At 41.0% G+C, this 16,550-nt stretch overlaps 4 protein-coding genes and 1 non-coding gene across 8 annotated transcripts in view; 4 read left to right on the top strand and 1 right to left on the bottom strand.

Moving 5' to 3' along the window:
- The window catches only part of LOC127535343 (tripartite motif-containing protein 16-like), a 599,330-nt gene that overhangs the window by 171,241 nt on the left and 411,539 nt on the right, over positions 1 to 16,550 (top strand). The window lies entirely within an intron of this gene.
- LOC127535341 (tripartite motif-containing protein 16-like) overlaps positions 1 to 16,550 on the top strand; it is a 149,836-nt gene that overhangs the window by 102,788 nt on the left and 30,498 nt on the right. The gene's annotated exons all lie outside the window — the stretch shown is intronic.
- The window catches only part of LOC127535340 (tripartite motif-containing protein 16-like), a 520,629-nt gene that overhangs the window by 92,552 nt on the left and 411,527 nt on the right, over positions 1 to 16,550 (top strand). The window lies entirely within an intron of this gene.
- Positions 1 to 16,550, bottom strand: part of LOC110966083 (contactin-associated protein-like 4) — a 215,945-nt gene that overhangs the window by 74,816 nt on the left and 124,579 nt on the right. The gene's annotated exons all lie outside the window — the stretch shown is intronic.
- trnal-caa (transfer RNA leucine (anticodon CAA)) lies at positions 7,230 to 7,312 on the top strand. Its single transcript has one exon. It is a non-coding gene; the product is annotated as a tRNA-Leu (tRNA).

A 16,550-nucleotide genomic window follows, 5' to 3' on the forward strand; every position in this document is an offset into this window, starting at 1 on the left:
TGCATTTAAAAAAAAAAATGTTACTTTAGTTTAGTTTGTGGCTGCACAGTGGAGTAGGGGTTAGCACTTTTGCGTTGCAGCAAGAAGCTCCCCGGTTCAAATGCCGGGGTGGGATCTTTCTGGATGGAGTTTGCATGTTCTCCCTGTGCATGTGTGGATTTTCTGCGGGCACTCCGGCTTCCTCCCACAGTCCAAAAATATGCTGAGGTTAATTGGTTACTCTAAATTGCCCGTAGGTGTGAATGAGCCCGATCTCACGGGGATTCGTGAAACTGTCACGTAAGTTTTAGTTTCGGTTTCGTGCGCACCAACACGATTTCGTCATGTTTTTCGTGCCGCTCACCACGAAATGCGCACCAATGTATTTTAAACGGCGGACTTTTCGTGCCACTCAGAACGTATTTCAAAAGAATGTGTATATTATATTTTTAATGTAAAACCGTGGCGAATCCAACGCTATATTTTGCATGACATCGTCCCTAAACATAACCCTAACCATAACCCTAACCATAACCTAACCATAACCTAACCATAAGCCGGTGGTACACTTACCAATTTGCATAGGAATTTCAAGAATGTCCGGCGGCCAGCGGCCGCAAACGCAATCACACAAGCAGTATACGCCGATGGACAGCTTAGATCGTCATGAATCCGCCGGTATAAACCACTTTCAGATGTGATTACCACAGCGAAAAACATTTCGTGGTGAGCGGCACGAAAAACATGACGAAATCGTGTTGGTGCGCATGAAACCGAAACTAAAACTTACGTGACAGTTTCACGAATCCCCGTGAGACCGGGTTGGAATGCAAGAGTGATTGTTCGTCTGTATATGTAGCCCTGCGACAGACTGGCGACCTGTCCAGGGTGTCCCCTGCCTTTGCCCGAGTCAGCTGGGATAGGCTCCAGCACCCCCATGACCCTAGTGAGGACAAAGTGGTGTATAGAGAATGGATGGACGGATAGTTTAGTGTGTTATGTTACATTGCATGACCAAAAAAACATACAATTTTCTACAGCTTTTTTTCTTTAAATGTATTGGATTTAACCAGTTAAACTGATTTTTGTGGCACCCTACCTACCAGATATTCACACTTTTATCCATCTGTCCATCATTTGTAAACCACTTAATCCTCAGTGGGGATGTGGGCTGGAGTCTATCCCAGCTGACTTAGGGTGAAGGCAGAGGACACCCTGGACAGGTCATCAGTCTGTTGCAGGGCTACATATACAGACAAACAATCACACTCACATTCACACCTACGGGCAATTTAGAGTTACTATTTAATCACATTTGGACTGTGGGAGAAAACCCACACATGCACAGGGAGAACATGGATCTTCTAGCTGCAAGGCGAAAGTGCTGACCACATTTTCTTTATGTGTTTATTTATGTATTTATTTATACGGTCTGGATTTGCAAACTTGCGCACAAATTGTGCTGTGTGTCTAATTTTGTTAATCACATGCTGATTACCTCCCTTACTGCAGGCAGGGACAAGGTTAAATCCAGCTAACATGATCCGTTTCACAGTTAATTATGTCTGTTTCCTCATATTATTTGACCTGGCGGCTTTATAATAAGCAAAAAGTAAACACAAGATTAGCAGCAAACATCTGCAATCGCATATAAACCACACACATAGAATGTCATTTGTAGCTCCTCTGTATTTCGATGTGTTTCCCGCATATTTTTAATCCAAATGTTGTGCCTGTCTTGTTTAATTGATGAAGATGTTTTCTTAATTTGCTTGTTTCCTAAGTTTATATTTGTATAACAGGGACAGCAGTGCAGCAGTGGCTGTGGGTTAAATATATATGAATTGTTGTATTAGGAATATATAGGTTTTATTTTATTGTTCTTTTATTGTTATTATGTTTATCCTTATAATTCCACAAAGTTTGGTCTGCCTCTCAGTTGTTGTGTGGCGCCTTGGCTGGGGAGTTCCTGTCCCTTTACACACACTTTTAGCCACCCTACGTCGTCCTATACATGAGTTTTTCCCGCCTTACTTCTACCCTTTTGTTTATGGGTTCTGAGAGGGAAGTAAGCAAGATTGTGTTGTTGTAATTTATGCATTTTAATGTCATATAATTCTACCTATGAGTTCACTTTCCCATTCTAACATGGCTATGCATTAATTAATTTCTGCAGCAGTACAAGTCTTGTGTGACAGACAATTTTGTGTGTCTTTTTATCAGCTGTAAAGGGCTAAAATAAACAGAAGATTGCCTCCAAAAACGATCTGTATGTTGGCTGAATTAACACAATGCAGAGAAGCTACAGTTACATTTGGTTTCTCAAATTGCTGGAGCGTCACAATATACCACTGTGTAGAAATTGTGAGGATAGATACCTAAAACCCATGCACACTAAACCACAAGTCCGACTACAGCACCTGAGATAATACTGGAAACTACACAGATCAGCCTCTAGTCGACACATAATGACATTACATGACCTCATTCTCTTGAGATGAAGACGGGCACAAAAGACGACAGGAGGCGATGACTAATAGCATTTTTATCCACACCGGTTGCTCTCCATCTGTTCCCAGGGCGGCTGACACCTCCGGGAGGTTCAACGCCGAGAAAAACACACATTTTACGTCACCGGTGGTTGCAAAACTCGGGTTAGTGGGTTTGCGTTGAGTCTTTATGTCTTTATGTCCATAAATGTGCCTCAATGAGCATATTTGCTTATGTAAATGTCTGTGCCAGTGTTTAACTGTGTGTTTGCTCAAACCCGGGCAGGAATATTGAAGAGAAAACAGATGACTTCACAAAATCTGCAGCCTCCTCTTTATTTAGATAAAAGCCCTAACTCAGCAGCCTGTCAGCCTGCTACAGTGTGATTTTTACCTCCATTTATCTCTATGCTGCTTTAATCTCAGAGTAAGCTGGAGCCTTGCAGATAAAGCACTTAGCTTTCACTTTAAATTCACATTACCACACTGCTTGGTTCTTCTGAGTTAGATATTTAGTATTTGTGCCCGTGTGTGAGCGAGTTACAGGCAGGACTTTAAGGATGTGAGTGTTGATGCCATCAAATTCAGCCTGTCAGTGGCGGTACATACAATGTACGATCCTTTATAGCAGTGGTGTCTGTCTGACTGCTGATTAGCTACAAAGTCAAAGTAGGTTTTGTCCAAAACGAAGTGTCCGAGCAACATCATCAGTTAAATGTGTGGACACTCAGAGGTGAGAAACAAGGACATGGACATAAACAGTACAAATGACAGTGGTAATTCTGCTTAAATGAGTGGAAATGCTCGTTGCTCAAGTGACCTGGTCAGAGAGAAGAATTTTATTAAAGTAATGTCTGATTTTGCCTTAATCTGCACGAAAAAAGATCCATTTTTAAGTCAAGACAGCTCATATTGCATGTCTATAGCTGTTAAATGAAAAGTGAAATCTTTCGTCAGGCTCTGTGATCAATACTTCGCTGAGCAGTTTGATGTGAGTATTAGTGGTGCCAGATGGCTTTTAATGGAAAAGCATCATGGTGCTACACTTGTAATTGTTCATAGCTCCTACCTTATTGTTCTCCAGATACTATGAGGCTGATAAATAATCCTGAAATCCACACTGACACAGTTTCTCATCAGTGAAGGTGTAGCTGTCAGTTTGTGGTGTTTGCACCTCACATGTATGCAGCCTCTGGTATATTATGAAAAAAATCCACACTTTTATATGTGCTAGTGTTACAAATACATAAACTTTGCATCTGTTCTCCTCTTAAGCAGCAGTCAAACGGCAGTTTTCTAACCCTAATCCTGAGGTAAGGATAAAGGAAAACGCATACCAACAAGGAAGAAAACTTTGACACAAGAATATTTCCCACTGGAATATTAGTTATATGTTTGCTAGAGTTGATAGATGTTTATCAAAGGTGGAACATTGTGGAAAAAATGCAATATTCTGGAAACAAGATGAATGCTGTGTTTTGTCCAAACAGCATGTATCTCTGGATCTGCAGCTACATGTTTCTGACGTGCGGTTACAGGACTCTCCGGTCTCCAAACTGTTTATTGTTCTCATATGGACTGTCCAGCTGCAGTTCTGCTTACCAAAATGCCCACTAGGTGGCTCACATTCCACGCCGGGCTCCAAGCAAGCGAGCTAGTGTTCTTACTCATTTAAAAGTTGAGAATAGGCTGACATCATTTCAACCTCTAATCATTCACTTTACCAGATAAAACTGTGAGACTCTGAGCACCAGGTATCCTGAAGGAAACTTTGGAGGGAGCCAGCTACTAGATGGTTTGATAGTCTTTCGCCCCTATACCCAGGTCAGATGACAGATTTGCAGGTCTGTTCTATATTTTCTGTAGCCGAGCCACGCTAGACCCAGGTCTGAAGACGCAAGGGTCTAGGAACTCTTGACAGGGAGGGAGGCGGGCTAAAAGGTTGTCTTTCAAATCACTCTGCAGCAATTGGGTAGGTATACAACCAATCAGCGCAACGAATAGGCTGACGTAGTTCCTAGAGCGCCGGAAATCAGAGGATGCGGTAGTTCAGTGAAGCCTTATTTATACAGTCAATCGGTGAAGCTCAAGTATATTACAGACATGTTAACAGAAAGATTATTCAGAGTCGGTGCTAATGGAGCTCAACGACTGTTGTCGTTTTTGCTGCCGACCCTGGCAGAGAATTAAATTCGTTGCCATGGGTTGTCTAGCCCGGCTAGGCTAGTTGTTTCCGGTTGTTTCTGTCAGAATTGTCGAACCTCTGTTGTCACTTAGTTACGCCCGTCTTCTGACTCTATACTTCATGGTGATTCGTCGGCCAGTTTTAGGAGAATCCAACCTCGAGGCTTACCGAGGGTAACTAGACCCACCCTGACAGAAAATTGAATTCGTTGCTGTGGGTTGTCTAGCGCGACTAGGCTATATTTTCTGTTCATTCTCCCCTTTATCCTCACTCCATCTGGTTGAGGTAGACGACTGCCCTCCCTGAGCCTGGCTCTGCTAAAGGTTCATCCTTCCTAGAGATCCAGAGAAAACACTGGATTTGTTGGGTTTCTCTGGATACATTTTGTAAGATCTAAGGGTTGCATTGGGGTGTTTGGTGCTGGGATGGTGGCTACTGATCCTCTGGGTGCTGTAGTTGCACTGTGAGGTCTTCACACCTTGTGTTTGTTGATGCTTGATCGCATTTGGATGGAGGGAGTTAGGAGACACTTGAGGCTCTTTGCTGTGTTCCTTGAGATGTTGCCTGAGTTATATATTTGCGGTTGTATTTCTGCATGGGGGGGTGGCGTACTTGGTCACTCTTCAGGTGGGTGGAGTGTGTCAAAATAACATCTGCATGAATGCAAGACCCAAGATTTTTCAGCAGAACATTGCATTGCAATGAGATTCGCTTCACCTGTCAATGGTTTTAATATTGTCACTCATTAATATTGTCACTCATTTAACTCTGAATAGTAATTTTACTGTTTTACAGCAGGTTGCTTTATTTCTAAATATCAATATCCTTACAAAAGCTATCATGACATTATGACAATGTGTTTTCTACCCTCCTGCTACATTTCTTGTGAACATGCATCCTGCCTATTATACTAACAAGAACAATAAAACACAATAAAGTGTAAATATGAGTCGATATGACTACAGGGAGCAGCTTACATGTTGCAAACATGCAAACATACAAACAGAAGATTTATGTCTTTGTCATCACTGCAAAAGACTAAATGGAAACAACAATCTAAGATAAAAGCTTCATCCTGATCCCCTACTACTACCATCTTCACTGCCACTGAAACTACAGTTCTTTGAGCAACAACTGGTATGTTCTCATGTTGGGCCTCACAGCTTTACCCAGATATACAGCCATGTTTAGGGTCAGTAATCATCACTCGAGGCAAGGGTCAATGGGAAGACTGAGCAGTTGAGGTATTGAACTTAAGATCAAATGGTTAAATGCCCTTGTGAGTGGTAACCCCACTCCTGTAATGACTTTAGCTTTTCAAGAGGTTAAATCATTGGAAAGTTGGGTGACTTTGTTGTCGTTTGTCATGCTGTTCTCCAAACAACTCTGAATTTGAAGAACCTCGACCTCCTACGTGACCAAGTATGATCGACTGCCTCACAAATGAGAAAAAAATGCATTTTTTGTTTACAATGTGCTGCACAGTGCTGTAGTGGTTAGCACTTTCACCTTGCAGCAAGAAGATCCCCTACTCAAATCTCAGGGTGGGCCTGGGATCTTTCTACATGGACTTTGCATGTTCTCCCTGTGCATGCGTGGGTTTTCTGCGGGTACTCCGGCTTCCTCCCACAGTCCAAAAATATGCTGAGGTTAATTGATTACTCTAAATTGCCTGTAGGTGTGAATGTGAGTGTGATTGTTGGTCTGTATATGTAGCCCTGAGACAGACTGGTGACCTGTCCAGGGTGTCCCCTGCCTTCACCCGAGTCAGCTGGGATAGGCTCCAGCACCCCCCCATGACCCGAGTGAGGATAAAGCGGTGTATAGAGAATGGATGGATGGATGGATGGATGGATGTTCACAATGATGGTGCAAAACTGCTACCACCTACAATAAAAACGAGAATTAAAAAGTCTAATGACGGCATATAAACTGAAATAACATGTAGGAGGGGTGCTTGATTCCAGGTGGACCCAGAATTAGTGGGTTTATTGCACATTGGAAACAAGTAGTAGTAATGGGCTTTAGTAGGCTACTGTGCAAAATATTATAAATTGATGTAAAACACTCTGTTACTGCCTCTTCTGTCATCATTTGTTTTCCCTTGTGAAGAAAAAAATTAGCTCCTTGCACTGAGGGAACACTTCAAGCTGTTGTAACTTTGTTTTAATGAATGGAAAATGAATTATCCTAAAAAGGAAACCTCCCAGTTGACACAGATTCGCTGTTTTAGTTGCGTGTATGCTAGCAAGTGCAAGAAGTCCATCAAAAGTGTTCTAAAATGTAAGGCTGCATCTTGTTCTCTCTGCAGCATCTCGAGCCAAACACAATTTGAAAAGTTCTACTTGGAAATTTTAAAGTTAGACCTCATCTTGTGCAGCACTAGTGTCCAAAACCACTGAATGTTTGACAAATTCAACCTGCAAAGTTCAGATTTTTTCTTTGAAATGTTTTTAGCCAGGCATGTTGTGTTAATAGAGACATCTGTATTTCAACCAAATCAGCATGCTATTTACAAATCTGCCTCATTGTTACCATGTTGGACAGATTTGCATCGACAATAAAAGTAAAGTTGGACCAGGATGGCCGAGTGGTTAAGGCGTTGCACTCAAGATGCAATGGACACAAGTCCTTGTGGGTTCAAATCCCACTCCTGGTATATTGTCAGAACTATGGGCGTCAAACATGTTTCCCTTTAGGCTTCTCCCACCAGAAATACAAAAAAAAAATTAAACTGCAACAGCCAACTGTTTATTGTGCAACTTAGTCTAAACCCCACACGTGGTATCACGTTTTACTGGACCTTCATCATGTCTTTGTGATCATGTTGCTTGAAGTGTTAACACGGGTTAGACCTGCAGTAAATTAGATCTGAGTGTTGATTCAGTTCCAGTCCTGTAACTGATGGGTCAAGTCGATTAAATGCGCGGCTGCTTCTCAATTGTGCTCATTGCATGAGGTTACTCTGCTATTAAACCTGGATACAGACACATAAACACTGAGGTAATGGCCTGTTCTGAGGTCAGAGAAGTGCTTGGAAGGTTTGACTGTGACTCCATTTTCCCTTAAGCTTCCTATCTCATGCACCCTGAATTTAATCAGTAGGAACGTACAGTGGAAAATATTACTTTTTTCCCCCCTCTTGTTCTGTTCCAGTGAGCAGTCAGATCTCTGCAGCAGCTGAATACTGCTGAATAATTATGTGATAAAATGTAGAGAAAGAACATTATTTAATAATTAAAAGCACTGGAGCAGATTCTCTTTCTCTAGTAAAAATGTGTAGTTGGTGTGTGCAGGGTATTCATTTACATGTTTATTTATATCATGCATGAGGGTGTCTTTGCTGGTTGCTGTCGAGGGAAGCGTTTATAATTGCTGTAATCATCCATTTAATTGTGTTTTTGGTGTATCATAGAGACAGCAGGTGATGCCTCAACTCCACGTGACTCATTTTCCTGATCTAAGCTGCTGATATGGTAAGATGAGGAACTCTTTTCTACCTTTCTTTCTGCATTTATGTATCGAATATGAATAGTGAAAACTGTGATAATTTCCTTGAATCCTTTTAATGATGTCCTGTGTTGTAGCCATGCCAGCAATGGGACGCAATGATGGTGTATGGTCGGTCATACTATTACTAAACTGAAATATCTCAACAGATATTACGTATTCATGGTCCTTGGAAGATGAATTGAGGAGCCCAGTTATTAAGAAGAAATCTGAGTGTTTTTGGTCATCGGATTAGATCAAATCTTGAAATTGGGTTGTTCAAAATGACAAAGTGTTCTGAATTTGGATAAAAACACATAAACCCGTCTTAGTTTTGATCCTGATAAAACTCGCAGTAAGTGTTTTTTACTCTGCCAAAGAATGTGACGATCGGCGTACGTTTGTCTGTCCATCTGTTTGTCTGTCTGTCTGTCTGTTCACAGCATTACTCAAAAACAGATCAATGAATTTGGATGAAATTTTTAGGGAAGGTCAGAAATGACACAAGGAACTAGTGATTAGATTTTGGCAGTGATGCAGCTTATAGTCTGGATCCAGGAATTTGTTTAAGATTTCTGTATCATTTTGAGATAGCAGCACGGCATCACTGTAACCATGACAACAAGTGAACACTATGTCAACTGTCTGCTGAAGATTACGTGATTGCGATCCTACTACAAATCGGCCGCCGCGGACTTATCGGGATTTTTCCATCGGAAATGATACAAGGAACGATTGATTAAAATGTGGAAGCATTTCCGAGTTCCACCAATTCCCGTCACTCACTGCATATTTAGGGCACCAATTCGGTGTCCGTATATAACGTACACATGCACAACACACGCCTGTACTCAGCACAAGGTCATTTTGTTTGTGGGTACATCTATATTAAATGGACACGTTCTATGGTGCCGAGATTTCTGTCACAAATAATTTCAAGATTTCAGTCGTTCGTTGGAAATGATAGAGACTGATTAGCCTTGGCAGAGTACTGTCCTCTGTGAGTGCTCTTCCTGTCTTTTTTGAGTCAGATTTGAATATCTGTGATTCACCCCAAGCGAGACTGCTGGATTTGGTGGATCTGAGGAACAAAATGTGATAAGACTTTAAAATTGGCCACACAATACAACATTTGTGCCCTGAGGTATATAAATGTTTCTTTTATATTTTGCATGTGATTTGTTTACGGATAAAGCAGTGAGACATTAGGCTACCAATCAGGCGTTTCAGTTTAATAAAAGGAAATATTGTTCCAATAAAATATCAGTGTCACTGTTACAAGAAATGAGCAATAGAGCTGGTCTCATTTTCATTTGATATTTGGTATTTTTATGATTCAAAAAACATGCTCAAAATATCTGCAGTTTAGTTTGCATTTACTGGTAGTGGATCAGATGCAGGGTTTCACTTTTGAAAAGAAATCAAAAAGAGAAGAAGATTATATTGCTTTGTTTGTTTGTGTGCAGTTTTCTGTCTTTCAAATACAACCTATTGAAGTGGCCTCATGCTGGTGGAACTGATCCTGGATTGCAAAATTTGTGATTTAAAAATCCCGATTATTCATTTGAAACTTCAATTTGGATGCCGATCCTTTTTTTTTCTGTAGCATCTGGTGGACATTTTTTTTTGTTTTCAGCCCAAAATCTCTGTAACTTTGTCTCTTTCAGGATTTACTTTAATCATTTTGGTGATAATCTCACTTCTACTGAGCACCACAGTCCCTGAGTATAACCTTACCGAGGTGCTAGCCTTATCGGTAGTCTTTCAGTTTCTATTTTTGCTTGAGAGTTCAAGATTTGTACTATATTGTAAGAAACACTTCAACAATGTATATTTGTTTTTTGTGTGCACTTGTGTATTAGCATTAAAATTAAGGATACTATGGCTAGCACTGGAATTCTTAGGCACCACAAAACAGATAAAGATGTGCAGCAGATGCCAAAGCAACCTTCGTCGTATTTGTTGAACATACTACAGCAGGGAACCAGAATAAACATTTATTCATTGACAGAGAAAGAAACCTAACAAACATATAATTAAAGGTTTGTGCTGTAGCTGTTGAGTTCACAATGACAGGAATACTACTGATATCATCGTAAATGACAGCATAACAGCCTGATCAAAGCAGACGCAAACACACAAGTAAGAATAACATTTTACGTGAGAAAGATGAGAGAAAAAACTTTCTGGAAATGTTGATTTGCCAGATATCAGGGACAAAGAAACAAACAGGGTCGTGAGTGGTTATTTCACACCTCAGATCCCCACTGAACAATAATTCTCCATTCCTTAATGGAAATACTGTTAGTGTGCTCCTTATTTCCTTGTGTGTCTTTGTTTGTTACTTTCCCGGATCCAACACACCACAACGCTTCACCTCACAAATAAATTACTCTGCCACAAAAATCAAAGAAAAGAAAAATTACATTTCACTTCCACAAAAGTTGAGTCTCATATAAAGTTACATGACAAAACAATCAAAAGGCCAGAAAAGAATTAAAAAACGTGTCTCACTTCTGACTGACAGAGCATGACTCCGGCTCTCTCAGCTGCACTGGCGTCTCTACATTGAATCCATCAAGGTCAAAAAGCTAATAGAAAACGACCGATTCTCTCACCTGCTGTTAAAATCTGAACTCTGATCATTGTGGTTTTATAATTCAGTCTCATCATGAGCTCTACTTTTTCAAGAAAATTTAATAAGAAAAACAAAAATGACTTTTTAATATTTCAAGACAAAAGGAATATGTGCTGCTTATCAGTGATGTGTCTAATTTTTTTAATTTTTTTTTGCTTAGCTTGATTGCATCAGTCTGAGAGGTTTGATTTTGCATTCAAGGCATAATAAAATTATGCCTTGAGGCATTCAAAGCATAATAAAATTCAGTGTTGGGCAAGCTACTTGGAAACTGTAATGAGCTAAGCTACCAGCTACTCCGTGTTAAATCAAGCTTTACTACACTGAAGCTATGACCCACAGAAATGTAGCAAGCTAAGCTACAGCAATATGGCCAAAGTAGCTTAATACATTCAAGTTACTTTTTTTTCTTACCAAAAAATTTCAGGGACTAATGAAGTCAATCAAACGGAGACAAGAAAATGCTGACTTGTTCATTATTAAACCATCATTTTTGTTCTCAGTGCTCCAAAGTTAGTAAGTTGATACACTGAGGAATATGTGGAGCTATATTTAAAATGAATCAACCTTTTTACATTAGAAATCATTGTTTTGATTTTCTTTTTAGTTTGTATTGCAGACATAATGTATCTGATAATTAAGTTGCAGTAGCTTATATTAACACACCACTTACATTGGAGGGTATAATAGGTTACATCTGATATCATTTCCATATAAAGTAAGCAATATTATAGTAAGACAATATTATACATAATTTGGGTATTCACGTTGGGTATTAAATCAAGTTTTATTTCTTAAGTCTAATATCTATGTAAAATCATTCAATGCTTTCCCAAAGTGCTGTATCCACTACTACTTAACTCAATTTTGGTCTTGAGTGTAAGATTAAGATATTTAATCATTTATGCCATCACTTTTGTTTCCCTTTCTGTTATTTTTTTTCAGCCATTTGCTCATTAGTGTTAACAGTAATACTGAAGAAGACAGATTTTGGTTTTACTGTTACCTCGTTTTCTCCCATACCTCTTTCCTCCTATATGTATCAGTTTATTTATTTAATCCCCCAATTTATACACATTCACACACTGCCACCACAACCTTACGCTTAATTTAATTAATTTACTGCCACATGAATTTTAGATGTTGAAAAGTAGCTGGTTTGTGTGTGCATCTTATACTGTGGTTGACATGTGGTGGTTAGCTAATTGCTGCTGGTTGTGCATATTCGGTAGTCACCTGTATATGGGTTCTCAGATTTGTATTTGACGTCTTTGAAGTTGACAGAAACTTCGCCTTGGGCTGGCACACGAGGCATCTGAAAACAACTTTTCTCAGTTTTTTTTTACAAAAACTCATATAACTATTTAGGTAGGGCCACGGTGACTGTGACTCCTTCGGTTGCTTCAGCAAACTGAAGCGAGCGTCTGTGTGTGTGTGTGGATCCAGTGAGTCGCAGGAAGGGATTCTTAAATGACGACATCAACGGTTCCTCCACTTCTATTGGTCGACACAGACATGTCGGCGTTTGGAGAGGATGTCACTGTCTGATCCTTAAAAGTGTGAGATGAGACTGCAGCAGAGCAGAAAGCTCCGCTTCAAGCAGTTCAACATTCATCATTTTTAATGTAGCTTTTTGCGTTCGCTACCGCGCTACATGACCAAAAGATCAGGTAAGCTGTTGAAACTTTTTTTGATTTTGTAAACAATGACGCTATCACGTCGTTACCGAAAAATGTAGTTAAACTACTAACGACGCTATTTGTAGTGACGTTACTGCCCAACACTGATAAAATTATGCCTTGAATGCCTTGTAGATTAAAACTGAGCAGCTGATGTAAGAGGGTGTGCCAAGAGGATGCAGTTGAAATGGACAAACGCTGCTGCAGGTTTAAATCCTATTCTTGACATGAAATCTATAAAAACTTTCAGCTGCCGGAGCCACTGATTGATAAGCTGTATTAGTGTAACTGACATCACATTAGCTTTAGCTGCTTAACACTAGATGTAATTTCCTATAAGAAGATCTGGCATTGGATATGTCAACTTCAGTCAGTCAATTGTATCTAATGGAATCGGTGACATGAATAAGGTTTTTCATCCAGCTCCCTCTGTCCAGGACTGCAGTCAAAAGTTTTTTGTCTTCCAGACCAGTGTCTTCTTCTAGCACCTTCCTAAATGTCATGCTCGGCCTTCTGACAGCATCAGTAAAGTTTTTATAAACTTAAGGTACTTGTATTGTAACGCGTAGCTTTGTGTCATCAGATTATTAACCGACTGATCTTTGTTGAGCCAAATGGATAAGTTGAAACACATAAAAGTAGATAATTCTGAGGTTTACATGCTTAGTTTTTTGCAGATGGACAAAAAAAACAAAAAAAAATGACTAAGGATGGCTGGTTTTCATTTTCCTGTGAGTACAAATCCCATTAATTGCATTTAGTCTTAACTACCACATATATCATAAAATGTAGCAGACAACCCCTCACAAAACATCAGGATGGCCGAGTGGTTAACCCGTTATGGTTCAGCGGCCCGCGGGCGGGCCATTTTGATATCTGCATAAGTATTTTTCGAAATAGAATGACACTGCCAACTCGATGATAGAAAGATTATACACCGATGGAAAGCTTAGATTCTCATGAATCCGCTGGTATAAACCACTTTCAGATGTGATTACCACAGCGGGTAATATAAACACATTTCTCCAACAAACAACAAAAATTTAAAGGGCACATAAAGGGCACAACTCACCTTTGGTAGGGCTGGACCCGAATATCCCGAATATCCGAATATTCGTTCGCTACGGCACTATCCGGATATTAATTTTGGTATCCGAATATTCACCCCCGCCTCGCCCCGCCGTCGGACGTCACCGGGCGGAAAGAATATGCAGTGTTACTGTCTTCCCTCCGCCTTCGGCCCACATCGGCTCATCTCCTCGTGTGATCACATAAACATATACACATATGTCTATAACATATACACATATGTCTGTAACATATACACATATGTCGATGTGATCACCCCTCCTCCCCCCAGACAAAAATATTTGGAGCTCGTCTCTTCCCTGCGCCTTCGGCCCATTTCGGCTCATCCCGCCGTGTTCTTCAGCTCATTTCGGCTCCTCTGTTCGTGTTTGTAAACACCACCCGAATGGCCGGGTGGCTGCCGACTCAGACGTCACGCTTCACTTCGTTGCATAAACAGAAGACAAGATGCTGAAGACCGGTGTTTGGGAATTCTTCAGTTTTACTAAAAAGTAAATGAGGGCAAAATCTGGACCCGGGAGACCAGACGAACGGATCCAAATATTCGGGCCGTCTCCGCGCCGCCGCATTCCCCAACCCCCGCCCCCATATTTTTACCTCCATATTTTTATTCAGCGTACAGAGATCCATGCGGTCTTGCACTCAAAATGGCGACTGAAGTCTTTCCTTTATGTTCACACCGCGTTTCAACCAATCAAGTGACTCTGGCCTGCCTCCGAGCCCTAAACGGCCAACCTTAGCCGAGACTGACCGATCTGGACCTACCTCATTTCGTCAGTAAATTCTGAGCAAATCACGTCGGAGGAAACGTTTGACTGACAGGGCTGATAGCCAATGAGCCTGCTGAATGGCAGGATATAAATAGAGCCTCTGCCAGCGGGGTTGTGTGACATTTCACACCTCGACTCCGGCTGCAGCTGGAGCCTTTCTGTCTCTCCCTCCCAGTCTCTCTGTCTGATACACACTGGAGCTACTCTGAAGTGCCTTTTTTGAGTTCTTTATGAGTTTTTGGAGTGAAAATAATTTGAAAACGGGTGAAAAACGAACATATACCATTTTTGCCCAGGGTGTGCAGAGGATGTACAGAAGGTGTCCAAAATTGACAGGGCCGGGCCATAGCAGTACAAATACATGTGTAAAACACTCATTTCTTGTAGTATTGCTCTGAAATTTTGACCTGAACTATGTAAGACCCCAGGCTGTTGCCTTTTTGTGTTTTCAAGCTGTCACAGTGCTGCCACACTTATTTTCAGGTGTTTTATTAGGGGGAAAAAATTCCTAATTCAGTGTGTTCCAACATAAAATACTCTGTGCCAGTAGCATCTAGAGTAATTCTGACTGCATTGGGTGAAAATTCAGGTTGTCAGCTTTCAAAGGAGACCCCAACCATGCATGTACTCCAAACAATTCAAGAACAGCATTCAATTTACTTTCCGTACATCTTCAGTAGAAATTTCAGGCGAAAATTGACTGTGCAGTATATTAAGGTGCTGGACTTAAGATCCAATGGGCAAATGTCCACGTGGGTTCAAACTCCACTCCTGGTAGACTCATTGAATGATCTGTAGCTGCAGATGATGAATTTGCATGTGCAGCACACAGCCTTTAAGCTCAATGGGACTCATATATTGTGGCATGTTGCCCTTGTGTGGTTTGATATTTAGCAGATTTAACCCTGACCTTCATGTGAGTGACTGGTTGAGGCTAATCGCACCTTTTCAAATCAACATGCTGTTTGCATTTTTCTTGAATGATTGTCTTTCAGGACAGATGACATCCATGTCTGACCTTTTGGATTTAAAATGTCACCACTTCGTCATTTCATCGTAACGTCTGTGTAGATCCTCAGTCATGCAGGTCATGGTAATCCCTGTGGTTTCACTTTAAAAAGATACACAATTGTTTTTTTTTTTAGTCTTCTGCAAGAACCTAGATGTCCTGTTGCCTTGTTTACTGGAACTCTGAGGACATTTGATGAAATTCAGTCATTATTAGCAACTGAATAACTGAGTTGAAATGTCAGAAATGTGTTTTGTGAGTTCACAGTGACCTTTAGGCCCTGCGATGGACTGGCGACCTGTCCAGGGTGTCCCCTGCCTTCGCCCAAGTCGGCTGAGATAGGCTTCAGCCCCCCCCCCCCCCCCCCCCACCCCCCCCCCCCCCGTGACCCGAGTGAGGATAAAGCGGTGTATAGAGTATGGATGGATGGACAGTGACCTTTAAACACCAAGACCTGTTCAATGAGCAAATTGTCAGAATTGCTGTCACGGGAATAGAACAAATGGACTAAAACCACAATAATCAAATGTTTAAAATAAGATCCAAACAGCAAAACCTTGATAAGGTTTTCCTTTGCTGACTGTCATTTCATGTTCTTCACATGAAGTTCAGCGTTTTGGCTTCTGATTGGCTACAGAGTGAAATGATAATGCTGCCTTAATATCTTGACCTGACTAGGTAAACAGCCATGACTCGACTAGGGATGGGAATTTCGACTAATTTCTGAACCGACTAGTCGCTAATTTTATTGTTGACTAGTCAGTTCGGAAAACTTGCAATTTAACCCTTTAAGCGCCAAAGTCGCAATATTGCGACAAGCAACATTGCTGAACATAACAAGCCATAGCTTCAAATATACTGCCTCATGTGCCTCATGTACTGTACACCAGGAGATGGCGGACATCTGGAACTTCAATCTGAGCATCAGTTGTGGGCGTGTTTTCATTCAAAGTTTTGGAGTTTACAGAGTTTGAAAACCGAGGAGACAAGACTCGCCGTCGGAGCATATCAGAGCGCAAGACGGCACATTTTAGAGTGAGAAAATTCACCATACCGAGAGGTCTGGTCAACGCTGACAAAGTACTTTGTCAAGTAATGGCTTACTCATGTTCTGAAGAGGAATATTCACCCTCTGATGAAGATGTTCAGTCGTCCACTGAGACAGAAAGTGCCGCTGCATCTGTGTGTAACGGCAGCGGGTTGGTGCGCCATGGCAGTCCACG

Source organism: Acanthochromis polyacanthus, chromosome 9 (genome assembly GCF_021347895.1).
Source record: "Acanthochromis polyacanthus isolate Apoly-LR-REF ecotype Palm Island chromosome 9, KAUST_Apoly_ChrSc, whole genome shotgun sequence".
In the NCBI taxonomy this organism is placed as follows: domain Eukaryota; kingdom Metazoa; phylum Chordata; class Actinopteri; family Pomacentridae; genus Acanthochromis; species Acanthochromis polyacanthus.